Here is a 20,429-nt window from a genome sequence, read left to right on the forward strand (position 1 = left end):
CCACCATGAGCGCCATCTCATGAGTCCTCTGAGAAGATGGCAGGACATCCTGAAGAGAAGAAGCCCCTGAAGTTTCCGGGGGAGGTGAGGCCGTTGATTCAGAGATGACTCACAGCTGAGGTGGTTGTAGCAGTGGGGGAAAGAGAGACCTCAGGCTCAGGACCAATCTAGAAACCAAATGAATCACTGCTCCTCCCCTGTCAGGTCGTCGCCTGTAGGCAGTGAGATGGCTGCCCTGGGTGAGGGCAGGAAGTTCACAGGAGACAAGTCTGCCCAGAGTCCCCAGCCTGCTTAGCAACCTCCTTAAAGGCACAGCCTCTGGGTGAAGGATCTGAACAACGTGGAAGTGATTTCCGGAGGCTACAACTTGGGTGTCAGTCTAAACACATTCAAGGTAAATAAGTAAATAAAACTTCTACTATGTGCTAGGCACTTGGGATACAGCAGAGAATCAAGACCCCACACCCATGGAGCTTACAAACCACATAGGTAATAATACGACATAAGAGGGACGCAGTCCAGGGGACGTCTGGGGAGCCCGACCACAAGCAGGGACTTCTGGTCTCAGTCACTGTGCTTTTAGTTGGAGTCTATTGTGTTTTTTGGAAGACACAGAAGGACATGCAGCAGGGAAAGACGGGGTCTGATGATTAAATGTTCCACTGTCCTGCAATGTCATCACGCACCTTCAGCCTTTCCTTTCAGAAGCGGAGTATGGGGCAGTTCTTTCTAGCAGAGGGGACGTTGATCATGGTTGCAGACACAGGCTGTTGAGCGGAAAGGCCAGGCCTTCACCCAGGATGGTCTCAGGTGGGAGCTGGGCCGGTAGTGCTGAGCTGCTCATTCCAGCACTGGGAGACTCAGGTTCGTAACCAAGTTCAGGCAGGAAAAGATGGCATAAACACAGGGGATCTGCATGTAGGGGAATGTGATGTTTCTGCTCTGAGCCCGGGGAACCAGCTTTGCATCTCAGATTCAATCCACCATTTCTTGAGAGAGGGCTTCCAGGGAGGCAATGGGTCTTAGGGCCCAGGAAAGTGACCTAATATACAGATCAGATACTGATGTTGCTCCAGAGGGTGGCAGGGATGAAGGAGGGAGGGGAAAGCTGGAGGGACCCACATTATGCTTAAGCAAACTCAGAGCAGAACAGGTTTCCTTTGTTCTATTCCTGGTCAGAGGGGAAAGCATGGGGAGGAGGGGCTAAGGAGAAGGGAGAGGTGGGATAACCCCTGGTGTTGGAGAGTTGAAGGGGGTGGGCTGGTGACAGAGATGGTGTGACTTCTCCTTCTTGGTGGAGCAGAAAGGAGTCAGAAGGTCTCAGTCTCATGTTATCTTGCTGGGTGACCTTAGACTTGTAGATATAGCCAAGACTGATACAAAGCCAGCCCCAAGCTTAGGCAGGCTTGGGGAAGGAGCCAACAGATCAGGGCAGTACCCATGTGGAGGACTTGTGCCTGTCCTTCTCCTGGCTTGGGTCAGAGGCTCTGGGATGTCCTGTAATGCCTGACTCCAGGCAGCCCTGGGAAGGACATGATTTCATGCCAGACACCAGGAAGCTGGAAGGCTGGGTCATTCTACAACACTGGTTTTTCAAGTACAGGGGCCTAGGCTTCTAGAAGGGACTTTGGAGATGTCCAGAGGCCTCGTGGGGCAGGGGTGGAGAAAAGGCTCCTAAGCCCCGAACTTGAAGCAAATGATGACTAGCACACAGTTCAGTTCAGTCGCTCAGTCGTGTCTGACTCTTTGTGACCCCATGGACTGCAGCACACAGGCCTCCCTGTCCATCACCAACTCCTGGAGTTTACTCAAACTCGTGTCCATTGAGTTGGTGATGCCATCTAACCATCTCATCCTCTATCATCCCCTTCTCCCGCCTTCAATCTTTCCCAACATCGAGGTCTTTTCAAATGAGTCAGCTCTTCTCATCAGGTGGCCAAAGTATTGGAGTTTCAGCTTCAACATCAGTCCTTCCAATAAACACCCAGGACTGATCTCCTTTAGGATGGACTGGTTGGATCTCCTTGCAGTCCAAGGGACTCTCAAAAGTCTTCTCCAACACCACAGTTCAAAAGCATCAATTTTTTGGCCCTCAGCTTTGTTTATAGTCCAACTCGCACATCCATACATGACCACTGGAAAACCCATAGCCTTGACTAGACGGACCTTTGTTGGCAAAGTAATGTCTCTGCTTTTTAATACGCTGTCACTAGCACACAGTTCTGATTTAATCCGTTTCATATATTGCTGTTTGCTGCTTTAAACACACACACACACCCGTGTAAAAATATCTTTGGGTTTTCATGATAGGAGGAGCCTTTGAGGCTTCAGGAGGCCATTGTGGGCCCACCACCCTCTGCCCAGACATGAGTGGACACCACCTTTGGTCCCAGCTTTCTCCAAAGGAGGCCTGCCGCTGGACGCTCCTCCCCTGGGTTTGTCTTAAACAGCCGGAGCAACATCCTTCACCACCAGGGCTTTCACTTCCTCCTCTGCTGGGGGTCCCTGCAGCACGCCCCTCCCCATCCTGGCTCAGACGGCTGCTCCCCTGTCACCTCCTGTCACAAGCCGCAGCCCCTGCCATGCTCCAGTGGGGCCAGAACAACAGTGTGTTCCCAAGACGGGTGGGTTGAGAACCAGTTTGGGCTAAACTTGAGGTAATTAGCATTGTTAATGCTCGTTCTGTGATATTACAGCTGTGAGCCTCATTAAAGTGCTCTCCAGGGGGAGGCGAGCAGAGATTCAGGTGTCAGCGCTGCTCCTCACACCCGCGCCCGCCTGCCAGCTCCCAGCCTCTTCTCAGAAGCCGAGTCTGCTGGCATCTGGGCCGGCCCGCCGCTCTCAGCTGGGACTCGCCCCTCCTGCCCCCCTCTCCAGCCCAGCAAGCTCGGAGTCTCTTCCATCCAAAGAGAAACGTGCCCTCAGGAGGGAGCAGAATGGCTGCCACTGGCCCTTGTGAACCCCAGACCAGCTCAGAAAGAAAGAGGTCTTCGTGGGAGCAGGAGGCCTGAGCCTGCCTTCTGCCTGCGTCCTGGAGCTTTTTATCCAGAGCGGTTCCTTTCTTCCCTTCCCACCCCTTCAGAGAAAAGCCAAGGCCCTATGCACACCCAGCCACCTGCACCCCCCACCTCCTGGCGGGAGTTCCAGGCTCTCTCGACTGGCATCTGCTGGGGCGGCCCCTCCTCAGGAAGAAACCTGAGTCCCTCTGGCTTCCGTGTCTGGGATTCCTGATTGCTGGAAGCTGAGGCAGGGGACGGACTATTTGCCAAACAGAGAAACATGAAACGTTCCTCAACCCCCTTGAAACCTTGAGGAAAATAATGCCAGCCCTCTCCAGGGACTAAACAGAGGCTCAGCCCCAAAACAGAGGGAAAACACAATTCCAGAGAGTCTCCCTGGGGGGCTGAGGGATCTGAGGAGGGCCTGGCAGGGGTTCCAGACCCTTCGGTCATTTCTCCTTTCTGCTCTCCTCACACCTCTGAGTGCTCTGTGTTCATGGAGATGCTCAGAGGCGGTCATCTCAGCCAATCTGATTAATATAACGTCAATGTCTACTGTGGGCTGCAGCCTGGGGTGAGGTCATCTAGAGCTCGGTGTCAACAGTAGAGGTTCCCCATGGGAACCGCCCGCCAGCTGTGGGGACAGTGTGTACACAAATGGGTCTAATTCAGGATGGAACGAGGGATGGTGGTCCTGAGCGTACGCAGTAAGGGAGAACAGGTCCAGAAGGGTTGGGGGCATTGGAGCAGAACCAGGAGGTATGCTCAGGACTATGACAACAGTGATCTGGAATTCAGCCATGGGCCTTCCAAGTGGAGAGGACGATGGGAACAAAGACCCCCCAACCCCCGCTGCTTTATTCTAGGAACTTTAGTTTGGCCTGAGACCTGTATCATAGGTCCTGGGACCCAGGCTGCCTCTCGGATCTAGGGCAAACTCTGCCATGGAGTCCTAGTTGCTGTCAAGACCACACAGAGGCTGAGAGCTGGCGTTGGAGGCTCTGAGTCCTTAATCTGTGAGAGATAAGTCTGAGGTCTTCCAGCAACTCTCCTGTCATTTCGTCTGACGTGTGGGCTGGGATCCTGTAACTTGTACGTCCTCTCCCCTCCCTCTAGGCATCTGCCCTAAGGACAGCTCCTTTTACTGTGCCCAGGTCTTCAAACCTTAGTGCGCATCCTTAGTGCCTTCCAATCTTCATTTCCCACAGCTACTCAGAGCTTCTCCACCCTTCCATTCTGTCTTTGGTCAATGTGTCTGAATTGGTTCTATGTAGAATGCCACTCCCCAGGTTTTCCACACCCCGCCCTTTTGTACTCATACTCTGTCCACCTTCAGACACTTTAAAGGCTCCACTCAGCCTTCTGTCCTCATGGAACCTTTTCTGACTTGCCCAGGGAGCAGCCATGCCTTTCTTAGAATCCCAACTATGATTGGTACACACCTCTCTTACAGTGCCTGGCACACCCTGCCCCGTTTGTGAGGTTTCTTGCTGGACTCCCCCATCAGGCTGAGCTTTTTAAGGGCAAAGGCTGTGTCTTATTCATGGTTTAATCCCAGCTACCCTGGTACATGTTCAGTGAATGAATGAATGGATACATGGATGGTTAGATGGATGGATACTTAAGTGACTGAATGAGCAAACCAGAGGAAATAAAGTGTGTGTGTAGAGGGGTGTGGAGCATAGTTGGCTTCAGAGATATAGTTATTTTTCCTTCTGGGGAAAGGCCTTGGCAAAATTAGCTGCAGATTTGCCATGGGCACTTGCCCTTCTTGGGAGAAGGCGGCTCTATTGGGTGGGAAGGACTGAGTGGCTGAGTGTTTACTCATCTCTCTCTGCTGGGTGCCTGCAGCACACTTAAAACCTGAATCCTTTGTGTCCCACTGCATTATTAACAGGATCTATATTAAGTGGGCCACCCTGTGTTCCTCTTAAAGGAAATCCACTTGCACTTAAAGAAATAATAAATTATGAGAAAAAAAAAGAAATAATAAATTATGAAAATGATCTCCATGCTTCTCTGGGGTAAAAAAGACCAGCTTTCTCTTTAAAGAGCTCATAAAGGACCTGGGGAAAAAAATAGATGGTTAGATTAGTCCCTCTAATCTAAGCACAAACTCAAATAATTGATAAAGAACACCTAAATGTACAAGGTTTAAAACTGGTGGTTTATAACTACCCTTTGATTTTAAAGGACTCGATCTTCCTCCAACTAGAACTTACATTGGAGAGGGGGTGGATGCACCTTCTGGGGTGATCTTTTCCTTGTGCTTTTGTTGTGTCATAAAATCATTAGCTTTCCTCTAGCTATGCCATTTAAAATATACATTGTTCTCAGAACCATATGCTTTTAATTATGTCTTGAGGCCAAAACTATTATCCCTGGGGATACAGTCCCAATTACCTAATGGAAGTCAGTGAGAAGATACATTTCAGTTACAAAAGTCACTGGACTCTAACACTTGGAGGCCCATTTGTGGACTGGAAGGCAACACCAGGAAAGTTCATGGCTGTCTCAGTGGACACTATGAAACTCAAAACTGCTGGTGGAGGGGCTTTGGGGCCTGAGAATGCTTGAAAGGAAGGCTGGCATTGCCACTTGAAGTAACTGTTGGCAGGAATGTTACATTACCTCCGAGAGCCTCAGTTGCATTACCTGTAAAATGGGTATAATGACACCCACTTTCTGAGTTGCTATGAAGGTTGAAGACAGTGACGTGTGTATAGTGCCTGGTGCACAGGGTCCTTCTTCTCTCTTGTCCTGCCACCCACTCTCTCACACTTTAATGACAGATGTGACAATCGCTTCCATCCAGGAGGAAAGGTAAATAAGATTTTGTCCCTTAAGAAACTTAGGAGGTACAAGAGGGCCAAGGAAAATATGTGGCTGGGGAGTCTGAGACAGGTGGCTTTGCCTTTGTTTCTCAATGGAGATAATTACCTCCACCTTGTATATTGCATCTGTAGAAGATGAAATGAGACTACTCAGGTAGAGATCTTGGGTCTGTACCTGGCACTGGCTAGGTGCCTACGAAATAGTTATGTGGTCCCATATGGTTAAGATTACTCACTGAAATGAGGGGAATGTGGTAAATGTCACAGAGCTGTCAGACGAAGTGCTACGAGAGTTCAGGGGAAGAGGACTTCCAACTGGAGAGAAAGCCATGAAGGCTTCAGAGAGGAGGTGGCATTTCAACACATCAGGTGATGGGAGGAGGAAGAAGAGGGAGATCATTCCAGGCATGTGTGAGGAGACAAGAAAATACAAGAAAATGTGGTTGGCAGTCCAGGCTGACCAGTGTGTAAGGAGTTTTAAGACCTGAGGCAGGGAAGCCTGGGGCTGGAGTCTGACCTGGAAAGCCTTCAGTGAGGGGATGGAGCAGGGAGCTTTGATGGAGAGCTGTTAAAGGTCCCTGAGTACGAGGCATTAGTGTAAACTGCCCCTGTGATTTGTGAACTGCTCTGCATTTGAGGTGGGGATGAGGGAGACCCCTGGTTCTCCGACCAGGGCCCTGTCAGTCGGAGCCTGCTGGTGACCACAGGAGGACAGACTTCCTGGGCAAAGGCCAGATGCCAAGGTTGTATGGGCGGGAGTGCCCAAGCCAGGGGGTTTGGGTTGAGAAGGAGGGCCAGAGGCTGCAGCCCCTTTGCTCTCTGCCCTGTCTACGCCTCTTCCTCCCTTCCTTTCCTCTCTTTCTCTTTCTTGGAGCTGCTGAAGGCTGGGGGAGGGCTGGAAACTACCAGGAACACAGGGGCAGAGACCCTGCTGGGATTGGGAAGGGAACAGGAGAGGCTAGGGAGCTGGGATGGCCAGGGTGTGTCCCGTTGGCCTGGCCTCGCCCTCCTGTGTGTCCTTTGGGGTCTGCAGCCCAGGTCACGAGAGGCGTAGCTCTCATGGTGTCAGGGAGCTGGGCCCCGCATCCGACCCTTGGATAACCCTTCTCTAGTCCATGGATGGGCTTCCAAAACTTGGCTGTAAAGTCATGTGTGTGTCTGTCTGCCTGGTTTCCTCAGGTTCTCAACGGGATCTGCAGCCCCCCCCAGAGCGGAGGCACCCTTGTCCAAGCAGATGAGGAAACTTCCGCCTGGAGAGGGAGCCTGACTCGCTGGGTCCCACAGCTGGTTAACTGCCAGCCAAGGCCACTTGCCATTTCTTCTGCAAAGGGTGTGTGTTGGGAGAGCCGGGAGAGCCGTGGTGCTGGGAGCTGACCCAGGGGTGGGAAGAGCGAGGAGAGAGAGAGGGGAGAGGGAAGAAAGGAAAGCCCAGAACTGCCCAGGGATTAACCATCTGTGTATTTTGTGGGGGCCAGTCCCCCCAGGACACCTGATCCCCTCCTCCAGGTATTGTTCAAGTTTTTTCCCAGGGATGGACTGGGCTGGGCTGGGCTGGGTGAATGGGGGTGGGGCAGAGGGGGGAGGGAAGGGAGAGAGATCAAAGACAGCAACAAGGGGAGAGTGTGCGGAGTAGGGGAGGAAAAGACGGGTGCCCCAGGGGCACAGGACGTGGGCGCCCCTCCTCTGCTGCTGCCCAGGGCCTTGGGGCCTGACAGATGTGAAGGGAGGCTGAGGGCCTCCACCACCAGGATTCTCCACAAACACGAACTCAAGGGCTTGCTGGCTGGAACCTGGGTCTTGCCGTTCGTATTCTCTTCACTCCCCTCAGTCCCACCACCTCTTCTTTCCCACACTCACGGGGCAGCGGTTGCTGGCTCTGAAATCGCAGACTCTGGCAGCAGGGAGGGACCTGAGGGACCGGCCCAGTGGTTTTCAAAGTGGAGCTCTGACAGACCTCACGGGGCTCCCCGAGATGAACAGGTGTGCGGCTGGAGCAAGCACACTTGTGCCTGATTGGCCTCCCGTCTGCATTTTTGTCGGGGGAAGGAGCTCCTTGGCTAAAAAAACACGAATTCTAAGCTTCTTCTCCCCCCACCGCCCCCACCACACACCTTATAGAAAGGGAAACCAAGGTTTAGACTTGCTGCAGGTGACAGGGAATCTGGGCTGGTTCTCAGGTCAGGCCTCCCAACCTCAGACCAATTGTCTGATCTCTTCCTTCTCCCTGGCTTCTGAAGGCCGGAAAGGCATTGCAGAGGAGAAGTGATGGACCTGGGTGGTTTTGGAAGCCAGGGAAAGGATGATGTCTGAGCGCCAGGAGTGCAGCTCTCTTGCCAGCAAAGCCTGGGGAAATTCTCTCCGTTGCCCCGCTGCTAGAATCCTGGGTCCTTCTGCTCCTGCTCAGCAGGGAAACAGGGTTGGGGGACAAAGGGCAGGGGTGGAAGGGAGACCTTCAGTTTCATCTTCTGGAGGTTTAGACTCTTTGCTCCTCCAACCCAGGGGTGTTGGGATGACTCTGTGTCCTTGTCAGCCTGTGGGACGCTCTGACAAGCCTGTCTCTCTATCTTCCAAGGCTGAGTAGACAGATGAAAGCAGCCCCAGCCGCTGAGCCAGTGCTCCAAGCAGAGGTGGCTTCTGGGCAGCTGCTGATGGCCTCATTTGCATATATGCAAATGATGCCTGGCTCCTCTCTTTTCCAGCGTTATCCAGGCAGACCCAGGTGCTGTTGGAAGAGCCTCAGATTCCGCATCAAAATAAGCCTCTTGAATAGGGTATCGTTTGGTCTTCCAACGTGAAATTTCCTTTGAACTCCTAAGTCCCTGGTACCTTTCTCAGTCCTCAGGCCCCGGCTCTATCCCATTCCAGTCGTGTTAGCTTCTCAAAGCCTAGGAATCAGAGCTGAAGAAACAGATTTGGAGATAACCAAGATTAGAGGGTAGAGTTCAACCTGGGCAGCCAGGAGGTTCTAGGTGCTGATCCCCGTTCTGCCGCTGGTTCCGGGTTACCTGAGGTCAGCCTCCTAACCTCTCTGCGCCAAAGTGCACCGATGAGTAAACAAAGAGAGGGACTGAAGGCCCTTTTCAGCTCCAACAGTCTGCAAATGTTTGTGAACATCTGTGCATTAAGGGTGTCTGGTTGTAAATAACACACATAGCAACACAAGGCCACTGAGCTGAAATAGAGTGACATATTAGGAGGACATGCGGGTGTCTCAAGTACACAGGACTGGCAATGACGGGTTCAGAAGGGGAGGGGAAGCAGGGTAGGGAGAACTGTCTGTTCCCCCCATCTCTTCTTTTAGCTCTCTTCTGGGCAACGGCTTTAATTGTGTTTCTTGAGACTGATTATTCTTTGTTCCTCAATGAAAATGAATATCCCTCAATACCAAGTCCAGGGAGAGTAACTCACAGAGACTGAGTCAAATGGCTATCAGGCATCTGATTCCAGGTTCCTAGAAGAGAGCAACTAATGGTCTGGCTTGAGTCAGGTGATCCCACTGGTCCAATTAGCCAGGAGGCCAGGGACATGGAGGAAACACATGGCTGCCTGAGGCCCATAGTCGGACTCTGAGGGAAGGTTTCCAGGGGCTGGGCAGACACAAAAGAAGTCTACCACATCCTACTAAGTATAAGGTGCTGAATTACGGTGAGAGCTACTGAGTCTTTACAATAGGACAGACACTGGGCTAAACATTTCCTACAAGGTTCAACAAACCAGTGAATTAGTTGTTATTATCACATTTAGTCCTTACAGCTATCCTTGCAAGTGGGTTTCATTATTCTGCCCATTTTACTTACTCCTTGGAAGGAAAGCTATGACAAACCTAGGCAATGTATTAAAAAGCAGAGACATCACTTTGCCAACAAAGGTCCATATAGTCAAAGTTATGGTTTTTCCAGTAGTCATGTATGGATGTGAGAGTTGGACCATAAGTAAGGCTGAGCACTGAAGAATTGATGCTGTCAAATTGTGGTGCTAGAGAAGACTCTTGAGAGTCCCTTGGACTGTATAGAGGTCAAACCAGTCAATTCTAAAGGAAATCAACCCTGAATATTCATTGGAAAGACTGATGCTGAAGCTGAAGCTCCAATACTTTGGCCACCTGATGGGAAGAGCTGACTCATTGGAAAAGACCCTGATGCTGGGAAAGATTGAAGACAAAAGGAGAAGGGAGGGAAGAGGATGAGATGGTTGGATAGCATCACCTACTCAACGGACATGAATTTAAGCAAACTCTGGGAGAGAGTGGAGGACAGAGAAGCCTGGTGTGCTGCAGCCCATGGGGTCTCAAAGGGTCAGACACAACTTAGTGGTTGAACAACAACAACCCATTTTACAGATGGGGAGCCTGAGGATTGGTGAGGTTAAATAATTTGCCTAAGGTCATGCAGCTTATACAGCTGAGATTCTCACCTGAGTCTCTCTGAGCATCAGATATTTCTTCTCTAAAACAGTAACTTCTATTCAGTAGGACTATTGTGAAGATTAGTGATGTAAGGTATGACCAGTGGTTGGTGGAGTGCCTGGCATGTAGTAACCACTTATTTAGGGTGAAGTGGCTCTTTGGCCAGTGCTTGAAGTCCTGTAGGGACTGGGGATTCAGTAACTTCAATAGCAGGTAATTCTACCTGTAGGCAGTCCTGACTATTAAAAAGTTCTTTATTTCCTGAGCTTTTGGACTAGAATGAAACTGAACTCTCAGTAACTTTTATCTACTGGCCCTAGCTCTATCAGTTAGGGGCTACGGTAGGCAGAATCATGACTCAAAGATGTTCACGTCCTAGTCTCAGAATCTGTTATGTTACATGACAAAGGGGAACTGAAGAAGGAATCAGTTGACCTTAAAATAGAGATGGGTTTAATATAACCACACAGGTCCTTATGGATAGAAGAAGGAGGCGGAAGAGTCAGCTTCAAAGTGACATGATGTCAGAAAGACTCAATCGGACATTCTTGGCTTTGAAGACAGAAGGGGCTGTGAGTCAAGGACTGTGGGCAGCCTCTAGAAATTGGAAAAGGCAAGACAGTGGATTCTGTAAAACCTCTGGAAAGGAATGCAGCCCTTGAGACCTTGATTTTAGGACCACTGACCCTAAGAACTGAAAGATAATACATCTATGTGTTTTTTTTTTTAAAAATTTTATTGAAGGATAATTGCTTTACAGAATTTTGTTGTTTTCTGTCAAACCTCAACATGAATCAGCCATAAGTATACATATATCCCCTCCCTTTTGAACCTCCCTCCCATCTCCTGCCCCATCCCACCCCTCTAGATTGATTCAGAGCCCCTGTTTGAGTTTCCTGAGCCATACAGCAAATTCCCGTTGGCTATCTGTTTTACATATGGTAATGTAAGTTTCCATGTTACTTGTTCCATAATCTCACCCTCTTCTCCCCTCTCCCCATGTCCATAAGTCTGTTCTCTATGTCTGTTTCTCCACTGCTGCCCTGTAAATAAATTCTTCAGTACTGTTTTCCTAGATTCCATATATAAGGCATTGTGTTTGTCATAGCTATAGAAAAACTAATAGAAATAGAACAGAAAGTAGAAATAGTGAATAGAAAAGCTAATACAGGGGCATTCCAAGGAAATCAGATCTTTGAATCCAGCATTTTGTTCCCCTGTCTTCTCCTCTAGGCTGTACAACCCTGGTTCCTTTAAGTGCACCTCACGTGAACATTTTAGAGTTCAAGCCATATCAGAACCAAGAAGAGACTGTTAAGTTTAGCAGTTATTGGTTCAGTGGTGACTTTCCATAAGAGGTAAGCTACCTAAGGCTTCCCTGGTGGCTCAGTTGGTAAAGAATCCTCCTGTAATGTGAGAGACCTGGGTTCCATCCCTGGGTTGGGAAGATCCCCTGGAGAAGGGAAGAGCTACCCACTCCAGTATTCTGGCCTGGAGAATTCCATGGACTGTATAGTCCATGGGGTGGCAAAGAGTCAGACATGACTGAGTGACTTTCACTTTCACTTTTCAAGCTATCTAAGTAGCACAGACGGATGGATGGAGTCTAGACTGCAAAGGTTGGTGATTGTATGATGGCGGTGATGATGGAGAAGAGTAAATGCAGGTGTAATTTATCACTCCTCAGCCTCTCCCAGCACCCTGCTAAATATCAGAGTAACCTTTAAAGAAGGCCGGAGGCCATCAATTAAATAAACAGATGCCTTGATGGGGAATAGAAGTGTAAACATAGGCATCATCTCATAATTTACTGATGGTAAATCAGCCTATTCATTCAGTGGGCCGTTCTCCATCTGACTAAAGACAGGAAGAAATCCATCACAATGGTGTAAGGACCTTCATGAGCCCCAATAAGCAACAAAACAGAAACAGATTTTGAAAAGATTACAACAGATTACAGAAAAAGGTTGGACATATTTTTCCCAGGGTTAAATTTTTTATTTAAACTAGAGGTTGCATAGGACTTTGTCTGGAATGATTTATGCAATACATTTGGAGATGCAAAGGATGGATTAGATGATCTTTGGATAGTATGCATGCGTGGACAGTATGTGTGTGTGCGTACTAAGTCACTCTAGTCATGTCTGACACTTTGTGACATTATGGACCATAGCCCACCAGGCTCCTCTGTCCTTGGGATTCTCCGGGCAAGAATACCAGAGTTGCCATGCCCTCCTCCTTGGATAGTATATGTCACCTTTTAATTCTAGGATCAAATATTGTGATTTCAGCCTGCACATTCACACTCATGATTAAACCTTATACACAAGTTGCTTAGTACACACTGAACCATAGTTCCAGTGACCTGATGATGTGTATGACATATTCAGCAAAACTGGGCCAGGGATTAATATTGCTAAGGTCAGCCTGGTCATTTTGGGTACGCAGGGTGTAATCTTTCATAATCTTTCATAAGGGTTCACTACTCTTCCGTATCTTAGTTCATCTATAATGGACTGGCAGAGAGAGATGGTTATTAGAAAATAAAATGCACTTAGAGTTCTTCCATGAATCATTTATGGAAGACACCGTGCTTAGCAAAGCCGATGAAAATATGGCTGGTAAGGGCAACTCAGTCACTATTTCTGGATGGCTTTCAAGCATGACTACTGACCACAGAAATGGGCCTGCACGCGCTGGAAAGATTTAGTGTGGAAGGGAAAATGTGCGGGCGGAGAATGAGCCCGAGGGAGCTGGCTTTCAGGAGTCACCCTGTTGTGGTACCCACACTGTGAGGGTCCCTCACATAAGAAGGGGTCCTTTGCCTTACTTTCTTCCATATTCCTACTCTAGGCCAGAGGAGGAGAGGCCAGATGAAAAAAGCAGTTAATTCAACATCACTGAGGTTTGGACAATTAATTTGTAAATATGCAAGCAGCTCCGGAGAGGGAGGAAGTGGTTTCCTCTTAGCACACCCAGTGAAAGATGGTGTGATGTTATCAAGGCTTTTGGGTAACCAGCAGAAAGTTTTTTTAATCCTCACTCTGCCCACACTCAGACTATCAGAACTGTGATAGCCTAATGATAGGGGCCTCGGGAGCCCAAAGAAGGAGAGAATCCGTGCTCTCTGGGTCAGCTATAAATAGAACTTGTTAAGATCTTTCTAGAAGGCTGGGGAAAGCAATCAGCTAACTGAAGAACTGTCAGGAGTTTGCCCAAGGGCACAGTTGGACCTAGGCTTTTTGTTTCCTTCACAGTCGATAACTAAGAGGAAATGCATTTACTTTTTCCAGGTGTGTTTGAATCACAGCGGACCTCCTGTTGGAGAGGTAGTATGGAGGAAAAGGAAGAGGATGAGGAAGAGGAGGGCTGCACTTGGGGCAGGACGACCCCGCTTTGAATCTTTGCTCCACAGTAAATCTCCTACATGTGAACCTTCAAGCTGCGAATTTTCAAAGATGAGAACACGTGTTCCGCCAGTGTCAGGCGTGAGGGAAATGGCAATTTGCCCTTCCTCTCCTATTGCCGCTGATCTTTCAACGCTACCATCTCTCACCTCCCCTCCCTCCTCTAGTCGGTAACTCTTCTTCTCTGTTCACTCAATGTCAGCCCTTGTATGCAAGCTGTTGTACTGTGCCACTGTCCTTTTCAAGGTACTGCAATGTAAGATTAAAAATGTTTTCTCTATTCTTGTGTTTGTTTTCGTGTACTATTTGTGTGAGGAGTATATAAACCTATTACAGTACAGTACCTTAGAGTCGATTGTGTTAGTTGGGTACCTAGGCTAACTTTGTTGGACTTAGGAACAAGCTGGACTTAATGAACATCCCCAAGAAAAAGAAATGCAAGAAAGCAAAGTGCTTGTCTGAGGAGGCCTTACAAATAACTGAGAAAAGAAGAGAAGTGAAAGGCAAAGGAGAAAGGGAAAGATATACCCACCTGAATGCAGAATTCCAGAGAATAGCAAGGAGAGATAAGGAAGCCTTTTTAAGTGAACAATGTAAATGTAAAGACATAGAGGAAAACACCAGAATGGGAAAGACTAGAGATCTCTTCACGAAAATTGGAGATACCAAGGGAACAATTCATGCAAAGATGGGCTCAATAAAGGACAGAAATGGTAGGGACCTAACAGAAGCAAAAGGGATTAAGAAGAGGTGGCAAGAATACACAGAAGAACTGTACAAAAAAGTCTTAATGACCTGGATAACCACAATGGTGTGGTCACTTACCTAGAGCCGACAACCTGGAGAGTGAAGTCAAGTGGGCCTTAGGAAGCATTACTATGAACAAAACTAGTGGAGGTGATGGAATTCCAGTTGAGTTATTCCAAATCCTGAAAGATGATGCTGTGAAAGTGCTGCACTCAATATGCCAGCAAATTTGGAAAACTCAGCAGTGGCCACAGGACTGGAAAAGGTCAGTTTTGACTTCAATCCCAAAGAAGAGCAATGCCAAAGAATGTTCAAATTACCATACAATTGCGCCCATTTCACATGCTAGCAAGTTAATACTCAAAATCCTTCAAGCTAGGCTTCAACTGTGTGAACTGAGAACTTCGAGATGTAGAAGCTGGATTTAGAAGAGGCAGAGGAACCAGAGATCAAATTGCCAACATCTGTTGGATCATAGAAGTAGCAAGAGAATTAAAAAAAAAAAGTCTACTTCTGCTTTGTTGACTATGCTAAAGCCTTTGACTGTGTGGATCACAACAAACTATGGAAAATTCTTAAAGAGATGAGAATACTAAGCCACCTTACCTGTCTCCTGAGAAACCTGTATGCAGGACAAGAAACACATCAAGGCTGAATATTGTCACTCTGCTTGTTTAACTTATATGCAGAGTACATCTTGCAAAATACCAGGCTGGATGAAGCACAAGCTGGAATCAAGATTGTCAGAAGAAATATCAACAACTTCACATAGGCAGATGATGCCACTTTAATGGCAGAAAGCAAAGAGGAGCTAAAGAACCTCTTGATGAAGGTGATAGAAGAGAGTGAAAAATCTGGCTTAAAACTCAACATTCAAAACGCTAAGATCATGGCATCTGGTTCCATTACTTCATGGCAAATAGTTGAGGAAAAAGTGGAAACAGTGACATATTTTATTCTCCTGGGTTCCCAAATCACTGCAGTTGGTGACTACAGCCATGAAATTAAAAGATGCTTGCTCCTTGGAAGAAAAGCTATGACAAACCTAGACAGCATATTAAAAAGCAGAGACATTACTTTGCCAACACAGGTCCATGTAGTCAAAGCTATGGTTTATCCAGTAGTCATGTATGGATGTGAGAGTTGGACCATGAAGAAGTCTGAGCACAGAAGAACTGATGCTTTTAAACTGGTTCTGGAAAAGACTCTTGAGAGTCCCCTGGACAGCAAGGAGATCAAACCTGTCAGTCCTAAAGGAAATAAACCCTGGAAGAGAAGTGGATGACAGAGGATAAAATGGTTGGATTGGCATCACCAGCTTGATAGACATGAGTCTGAGCAAGTTCCGGGAGTTGGTGATGGACAGGGAAGCCTGGCATGCTTCAGTCCATGGGTCACAAAGAGTCGAACACGACTTAGCAACTGAACAACAGCAACAAGCTTTCCAAGTCTTTGTTTCCTTACCTGTAAAATTCTGATAATGAATGGACTGGATTAATCTCACAACGGGTCTCCTGGGTCTCCAGCTTAATGACTGCAGATTTTGGGGTTTCTTGGCCTCCATAATCACATGAGGCAATTTCTTATAATAAATCTCTCTCTATATATATATGGGCTTCCCTGAGAGCTCATTTGGTAAAGAATCTGCCTGAAATGCATATAGCTGTATCTAATCTCCTATTTGTTCTCTCTCTCTGGAGAACCCTGACTAATACAAGGTTCCTTCCTAGGCCTCTGACCCTTAGGCCAATCCACACAGTAGCTGGGGATGACGGTCAGGTAGTCCAGGATCTGCTTCTCTCAGCAAAATACTGTGGGAAGGAGTCCTTTAGCAGGGGCTATCTTTCTGTATTGGTTTTCTGGCATCACTCATAGAGCCATTAGCCAAGTATTCCATAGCCCCTTGCATTACATTGCCCATTAGAGTCACTATCTAAATATATAACAATATGAGAGGTACCCTGAAATGGTGGAAGGGAGATGGGCTGTACAGACAGACAATGATCAAGAGCAAGTCACTTAACTTCTGGAGTCCCAGCATCTCCTCTGCAAAATGGGGATAAATGTATTACTTTTCATGACAGTGCCAAAAATTAAATGAGATGACTATAAAAGTTACTGGTATGTGTAAAGTGCTCACCAAAACCCTAGATTCATTCTTTCCTTCTTCCCCCCACCCTGTTATTGTAATTCTATCTATGGTTGTTTCCTTTTGGTGCTGCTGGTAGAGGTGGTAGAACTTTCTGGACCTCCTGTCTCGGTACTGCAGCATATCCAGATCCTGAGAAATGTAATGGCTGCTTGAACGGCCTCATATCTTCCTTTGTAGGATTTCCCACATTCACAGTCCTCCTCACATTCTCCTCTTCTGTCCCTTGGAACATTTTTAGTAGTTAGCCTATATCTCTATATAAAGGACTCTAATTGAATTCAGCTGTAAGGCAGGGACCTCTTTGGATTTGGAGAAGTCATAGATTCCATGGCAGAATGGGTGATATGGACTTTGAAAGAGCAAGAATCTTGAGATGTAAGTATAAAGCAACATTATTTTTATTTCTATTGTCCTTTTCAAATGCACTCATGGAGGAAAATTTTTTCCTTACCCTAGACAAGAACTCATGCAGTTCCATGACTTTTTTGCACCCTCTTTGATAATAAAAATTCCTGAAGTCATGCTAAGTTATCGGATAGTGTCTCAACCCAGAAATTAGAATGCTGAGACCCATGCAATTACCCAAACCCCACCACTCAATAGCCAGGGCCACTACAGGTGGGAAGCCTGTGGGTGATTGAAGTGTGGGAACAGAGAGTTTCTTCTTCCTTTCTTGGTTCCTCCTCCTCTAGTCCCCCAGGTAGAATTAAGGTCCTGAAATGGAGCAGGCAGGGGAGAAGAGAGGAGAGGGGCAGGGAGGCTCTCGCTTGACTGGCCATAGGGAAGACTGATGTTCTCTCATGATTGGTCCTTGGGAGGCTCTCCATCACCAGGACTGTCTGCTGCAGCTCTCTTGTCCAGGGCAGTCAGTCTCCTCTAGCTCATCACAGAAATCTTCCCATAGCTCACAGGACCTGGTGATCATTTCAGCTTCTCCTTGCTGAGGACTGTTCACCTCTTGGGAAGGCTTCTCTTGGATTGGTCCAAGGTGACCACACCAACTCTCTTTTGTACCAGTGGCTCACATCTGGTCCAAGGGAGACACCCAGGTGTCCCTGCCCAGACCCACTCTGGGAGTTTGTGGGTGAGTCCCAAAGCTGCAGAAATACCTCCTTCCAGCCACGGTGGGAGCAGCCAGCCAGCCCATCTCTCCCTGCCTTTTAGCTTTCCAGGCAGGAATCCAACATGGGTTCACTCTGTCCCCTGAATCACAAAGGATGCTTACCAAGCTTTTCCCCTGAAGTCCCCTTCACTGTATTTGAGAAGAGACATGGGAACTTCTCACTGTCCCTCCTGGTAGGGATGAAGTTCACAGTACATCAATGCTTTTTTTTTTTCCCCCTAAATTAATCTTCTCTACAAATTCTCTCCTTCAATCTCTAAAAGCCAGAGTATTTTATGCCCTCAATGTGGGTGTAGGTGAGAAGTTTGAGTTCCATAATAAATTTTTAGATCTTCCCTTAAAAATGTGCTTCTTCTTTTGGCACCAAATTGTGATGTCATGTCTATTGTATCATGGTGCTTCTGGCAAAACTTTCAACTTAACATCTTTTTATATTTACTTTGCTTCTTTCATAGGGGAACTTCCCTTGTGGCTCAGACGGTAAAGCGTCTGCCTGCAATGTGGGAGACCTGGGTTCAATTCCTAGGTCAGGAAGATCCCCTGGAGAAGGAAATGGCATCCCATTCCAGTACTCTTGCCTGGTTAAAATCCCATGGATGGAGGAGCCTGGTAGGCTACAGTCCATGGGGTCGCAAAGCGTCGGACAAGACTGAGAGACTTCACTTCACTCACTTGCTTCTTTCATAGCTCAGTTGGTAAAGAATCCACCTGCAATGCAGGAGACCCCGCTTTGATTCCTGGGTCGGGAAGATCCGCTGCCACATAAGACCAGAGTCTGCCAGCACCTCCCGTTTGCAACAACCACGCAGCCCCTCCTGCAAGTCAAAGGACACAGTAGGCACTGGATGAATGCTGAGTGGGTGACGGAAGCCAATAGGCTCAATTGGAAGCAGTCACCAGAGAACCCCATTTGCATTTAGTTCCATTAATGCCACAAGTGTGAGGGCTTTCAAAGTGTCAGCACCACCCCAGAGGTATTACATAGTTATTCTGGTCTGAAGCCAATGGAGAGATCAAATTTAGTTCTTCAGTCAAACCTGGTTTAATATGTTTATTATGAAGAAACCATATTGGGTGGGGAAAAAAGGAAAGATAAGACAAAAAAAATCACCCATATTTCACCACTGAGATATTTACTGTAATATTTTCTTAAATATTTATACTTTTATGTATATTGTTAAATAATCATACTCATTTTATGTGCAAATCTGTTCCCTTTACTTCATTTCCAATATCATTTAAAAGTTGTCCCTAAAGTCATTTTGATTCTTTCTATAATGTTTCTTATGTTTATAAAAATAACGGATGCTTACAGAAAATGTAAAAAATGGAAAAGTTTAAACAACAGGCAAAATAATATCATAAATCTTTTACCCAGACTTAGCTACTGTACTTCCTTCCAGTCTTTTTTCCATGAATGTATTTATATGCACTGACAGTATTGGCAATCGTATGCTATGTGTTGTTGGTTTTCAGTTGCTAAGTTGTGTCTGACTCTTTTGACTCCATGGGCTGTAGCCCGCCAGGCTCCTTTGCAATAGGATTTTTCAGACAGGAATACTGGCGTGGGTTGCCATTTCCTTCTCCAGAAGATCTTTCCGACCCAGAGACCGAACCTGCGTCTCCTGCATTGCCAACCCATTCTTTACCACTGAGCCATCAGGAAAGCCTATGTTACATGTAGCTTATTTTAAATACTTCTTTTTTAATTGTTCACATGGTTAAATAAAAATGGCAAGTATAGAATTGCTTAGGAGGAAAAGTCTGTCCCCAGTTCCGATCCTCAGAGGCAGCTGCCTTTAGTCCTTGTGGTATTTTCTTCTGGTGGTTATGTCAGCGCATATCTCCAGTTGACAAGGGTCTACTGCTATTTCCTGCTTATCAGTGTTAGATTTTATCTGCTAAACTTCCTGCTCTCACAGTGTGGCATCTCCAGCCTCGTCTCCTCCATGGTGGGAATTCCTCTGTTGGTTACTTTTTACTGTAAGCATCAAACTTACATCTTTTTAATCTTGGTTTATTAACTGTATACAGTTATTTTGACCCTTCATTTTCTACAGGGAGGGTATTAACACTCCTCCCCCCAAACACACACACACACACACACACCCTTTATCAGCTCTCTTCTCTATATTCCATAGATTAACTTCTGTCTACAGTACTTTGCCTTTTTCCATGTTGACATGTACATGGTGGTGCTCAGTTGGTAAAGAATCCACCTGCAATGCAGGGAACCTCCTACAATGCTGGAGATGTGGGTGTGATCTCCGGGTCGGGAAGATCTGCTGGAGAAGGAAATGGCAACCCACTCCAGTGTTCTTGACTGGGAAATCCCATGGACAGAGGAGCCTGGCGGGCTACAAGTCCATGGGGTGGCAAGAGTCAGACACGACTCAGCAACTAAACCACCCATGCCATCCATGCGCATGGTGGTCCACGACAATAACATTTTCCATCTTTCCTATAAATTCATCTGGAAAAGTAGAACTCAGTAAACTGTGTGTATGTCGTTGGCGCCGTGTCACTGGAGTTCTCTGCAGAGCCATGCCACGCTCCTGGGGTACATTTGCTGCTTGAACAGCTCTGTTTGCTTAGATTTTTGTTGTCTATTTCATCTGTCTTTACCAAATTCCCTATTTCATCCTAACTTTTCCATCCAACCAGTATCCACAGTTTGTTGTCTTGGAGGTTTGTTGTTTGTTGTTCTGTAGGCTCTTTCTCCTCCAGGGTCTTCTGTCCTGCTCCTATCTAGACTGACCACC

This window comes from Bubalus bubalis, chromosome 11 (genome assembly GCF_019923935.1).
Source record: "Bubalus bubalis isolate 160015118507 breed Murrah chromosome 11, NDDB_SH_1, whole genome shotgun sequence".
Lineage (NCBI taxonomy): Eukaryota > Metazoa > Chordata > Mammalia > Artiodactyla > Bovidae > Bubalus > Bubalus bubalis.